Consider the following 5063-nt stretch of genomic DNA (forward strand, 5'->3'; position numbering starts at 1 on the left):
CTTTTCTTTTCTTTTCTTTTCTTTTCTTTTCTTTTCTTTTCTTTTCTTTTCTTTTCTTTTCTTTTCTTTTCTTTCCTTTCCTTTCCTTTCCTTTCCTTTCCTTTCCTTTCCTTTCCTTTCCTTTCCTTTCCTTTCCTTTCCTTTCCTTTCCTTTCCTTTCCTTTCCTTTCCTTTCCTTTCCTTTTCTTTTCTTTTCTTTTCTTTTCTTTTTTTTTTGTGTGAAAGAAATCAGATTGCAGAAAATCCATGGATGCTGCAAGAACTAAAGAAACAAACAAAAAAAATCCTCAAGAAATCATTTCCTTTTGGAGATCCCCTAAGTATTCAATTCCCAGGTTATGAGAATTGCCATCCAAGCCTATGTGGCTATTCTGCCATAACTTCAGATGTTACTCTTCTCACAATCATTCTTTTTTTATGCACAGTGAATTATCCAGTGAAACATTCCATTGCCATTCTCTTTTGTAAAAGAAATTTTGTGTTTGTAAAGTTTTCAGTCACATTACAGAGTGAAAAACAAGAGTATGGAGAGATTTAAGAAAGCTTTTATTTGAACTAAAAATAAAATGATGTAATTGTAAATTTCCAAAATGAATTTAATAACTTCTAATTTATACACACTAATATAACTTTTGGGTTGATCTTTTATTTAAAACCCCCCAGTAAAACATCTTGAGCATTTCAGTGACTTAGGTAATTATTTTGGTGAATGGATTTTAACATCCAATCATTATAATCTGCCTTACTTTACCCTAAAATTTTATTTTTCCTTTTACATGTTCTAGTTTCAGAAAAAAATTATCTTTAGGATTAATCCTGACAAAATAGAAGTAAAAAAAAAAAAAGAGCAAGAAACCAGACTTTTAACAAGTTGTGATGGTAAGAGGTAGTTTGTGCAGATGACATTGTAAGATAATTTATATAACTTACTCAACAATATGAGCACTAAGGCTAGGGAATTAAAAAAAAACCACTAACCATTTTAAGAACTAAATGAAAATTGAACCTTATGTGTTCTAAAATGTATAGCTAAATTCTCCCATTTCCGGTTTCCACTTGGGACAGCACATTCTCCTCCCTCTCATCCCCCCCTCCCATAAAGACAGTTAGTCAGTGTAAAAATTCTGGGATGGGGAACACCTTGTTCTGCATGTGTGTGGTGCCCCAGAACAATGGGGCTCTGTAATGAGGAGGCATTCACGTGCTGCGAGTACCTCCATCTGGTCAAGTATGTTTGCATGCACTGTCTCTTTAAAAACCTTTTTGGCTACTCTGCCCTTCAGCTGAGTCATGTCTGTGAATCTCAACCCCCTTCTGGGGTATACACATTACCAGGGGCCCATCCCAGTGCCCCCTATAGTATCTCTCAGTTCAATTCATTCTCTTATTTCCTCACTCAGTATGAGAGTGGTGCCTCCAGGGCTTCTCCTCCTGAAGTCAGTGTTCTAAACAGTTCCCCAATCTGAACTGTCCTTGGTTTTTCCTGCCAGCCACCCACCCCTGACCTTCTCCCTTCCAGGTCTAGGCTGCAACTGATCTGCCTCTAGTCCTGCAGCTTTTTATGTAGTCCCTTCTGGCCCCTGATTTTCTGGTTTCTTTCTATCCAGCCTAGCCACCTGGAGGATTTCTCTATGGTTCTTTTGGCCTTAGGGTATAGCCCATTACAGGACCCTTTCCCTGACTGGGGCATCTAGGTGCTACCATAATGAAAACAAAAAATACTAGTTATCAGAGCATTATGCTTGTAAGCAGCAGTATGAGTGTCAAATCTTACACAAAAGTTTGATCTTGTGAGATTCCCATTCATTTTTGTAGACTCCAGGGGGATGAATAATCTAGGCAGAGTCTAAACTTTGGAATGATTGATCCCAAAGACTGTACTTTTTGTTCCCCTCCTTTTACACGGCATAGACTGCCTCAAAGTTAAGCATTGATCACAAAACCCACAGATTATTCCAGATATTAAAGGCCTCAAATCTAGCAGATAAGAGAATACCAAGAACTAGTGGCTGGAGATTAAAGACAGATACATTCAAATTAACAATAAAGAAATCTTTTTAATAATGAGGTTGACTAACCACTGGAACAAACAACCAAGGGTCGACCTTCTGAAATAGTCAATCAAGATTGAAGATAGACTCAATACAAGGAGTAAATGGGAAAAAATGTATGGCATATGTTATTCAGTGTGATCTAATAGGCCTTTCTGTCCTGATAATCCATGAAGTGATGAACTGAGAGGCTGACATAAAGAACCAGAACTTGTAAGCAGATTATTAACGTATTAAGATAGGAGCATCCAATAGAATAACAAAGACCTAAAGGAACTCTACTGAAATCGAATGGGTTGGCTAAAGGGTGTGCAGGTAAGAGAGCCAGTACAATAAATTTGACTCTGCATGACTCACCAGCATTAGGTACTAAGTGCTATAACACCCAGCAATAGGGCCAAGATGTTAGTACTATTCTGGGTGCCAATGGCAGTTGCAGAAAAATCTGAAGAGGATGCTGAATCATCACTGCCTTGGCTGCAGAAGACCACATTAAAATGTGTCCCGTTAGCCAGTTTCCAAAAGAGCTCAGCCCTCATTCAGCAAAGTAGCCAGAATTTCTAAATGTCTTATTACCCAGCCTCTCCCATTAAGGACTGGCCAGGTATTTTTGTTCCTAGATGAAATTTAGCCACAAAACACCTACAACCACTATGACTTCTAGTATAATTGTAGAAGACACACTTATTTTCTTCATAGATGTTTACTATGGTACTAGGGCACTATATGTACAGAGACACAAACACTGAGGGTATGTCTACACTTGCACCCTCTTTCGAGAGAAGGATGCAAATGAAGACATTCAAAATTGGAAATGAAGCTGGGATTTAAACATCCCATGTTTCATTTGCATAATCACATTATGGTGCTATTTCCAAATAACGCTATTTTGAAATACCAGACGCTGTTAAGATGTGGTTATTTCGAGAGAAAACCCTTCTCTCAAAATAACCCTTATTCTTCATACAATGACGTTTACCAGTTATTTTGAGAGAAGGGTTTTCTCTCAAAATAACCAACTCTTAACAGCATCTGTTATTTTGAAATAGCGCTATTTCAAAACAGCGCCATAGCACGATTATGCAAATGAAGCGTGGGATATTTAAATCCCGGCTTCATTTGCATTTTCGAATGGCTTCATTTGCATCCCTCTCAAAAGAGGGTGCAAGTGTAGACATACCCTGACTTTTCTTTTTCCTAGTAGATTCTTCGGCCCTCTCTATCTCCACCCCAGATTTCTGCTTTTGCTCCAGCTATTTCCATCCCCAACCCCCATGATCCCTCCCAAAGGCCCTCTCCCACTCACTCCTCTCCACAAAAGAGTCCCCTACCCACTTGCTCTTCTCTACCCCCCTTCTCCTAAGTACCTCCCACCAGCCACTGCCTGATGTGCAGCTAGCCCGAAGTCCACAAACAGCACATTGGCAGCCAAACCTGGGTCTGCATAACTCCTGAGAGTGCTGGATACTGAGCATGCCTTATTTTTTCCAGGGGTGCTAGAGCCACAGGGCACCCACAGAGTCAGTACCTGTAAGCACAGATGCTAAAGTTAAAAAACAGAGAGAATGAAAAAACAAACAAACAAAAATAGAAAAACAACAGCAAATGGGAGAGAGAAAGCTTATGGGGAAAGAGATCAAACAACATATCCTAGCATTGTAGAGCACTACTTTTCTCTCCCCCCCCCTACTTTATCCCATGGAGATGTTGAGCGGGGTAATGGACTGAACAACTTTGGCTTTCTTCTGAACAAGGTTTCACCCCAAACCTACAGTTTTCTGGCTTAAAGTTAAGATGTTATTGTCTCTCTTGAATACTTAATGGAGGCACTTTTGTTATAACTCTCTGAAGACTGACCTTTCACTCCACAGGTTACCTGTGTCAGCAATTTAAAGGTAAAAAATGAATTTTCTGCCTTACCTGCTTTATGAGGAAAATTCCTTCAGTAGCGATTTTGCAGTAATCTAATCTTGAACAACATTTCTGTGCTATAAAATTGTTACAAAGTTGCTGGCCAAAATTTGGAGCTAGTGGAAATCAGTACACTCTACCAAACTAGACTTAAAATACACGTAACATTGAAAAAAGTTATAGTGGTGAAAATGCACTCTGAACTTTTAAAAGAAAGACAAGGTCACAAGTGACACCTCTGAAGTAAGGATTTAAGGCATACTTACAAATGTTCTGAAACATAATCTTTAATTTGGAAGAGACAGAATTTTGCTAACAATTGAGGAAGTGTTAAAAACTGTATCGCATAGTTTGATGTTAAGATCTATGTAGTAATCTCTCCTCAAAACAGAAAGAAATGGACAAAGTGGTCCCTAAATGGAAAGAGGTGGACTAAAGGGCACAACTGTAACATCAGATGAATGGGATGATTCCAACTGCTATTCTGATGATGTCTTTGTGGACATGGAGGGCAGTGAAGCAGGCTGTTTCTGGTCTAACATGCATCTCTTTCTAAGGGGTTGCATGGTTCTCAAGAACTGAGCCTGTCACATGACTTTTGTTCCACAGGCAATCTGTGACCTTCTGAAATGCTTCTTGCTCATAGGCATATAAATGCAGAAGAAATGTAGGGTAGCCCTGAAGTCCTTAAGCACCGTAACTGCCACTAAGTGGATTTGAACCTAAGACCTCTGAAGCTTAGTATAAGAACCTCTACCCTCTGAGCTAAAAGCCAGCTGGTTCCCAGCCCACACTGTAGAGGTCTTTTGAACTTAACTATTGCTGTGGTCTAGGTACCACTTGCATTGCTCAGTAATCACACTAGATGTGTGGGTTACATATGCAGTCATTCATGGGCTCCAAGAAGAATTTGTGGCCATCAAAAGGGAGGCCATCTACTGTGTTTTGAGTGGCTCTTGGGAATCCTGAAAGCTAGAGCTTGTATGTAGCTTGCTCATAACTGCCACCATAGGGATAGTTTTTGCCACAGTATCTGCAACATTTCAGGATTATTAAAGAACCATGCTATTCAACAGCTGACCCTCTGCAACAATAGACTAG

This window comes from Pelodiscus sinensis, chromosome 3 (assembly GCF_049634645.1).
Source record: "Pelodiscus sinensis isolate JC-2024 chromosome 3, ASM4963464v1, whole genome shotgun sequence".
Classification (NCBI taxonomy): domain Eukaryota; kingdom Metazoa; phylum Chordata; order Testudines; family Trionychidae; genus Pelodiscus; species Pelodiscus sinensis.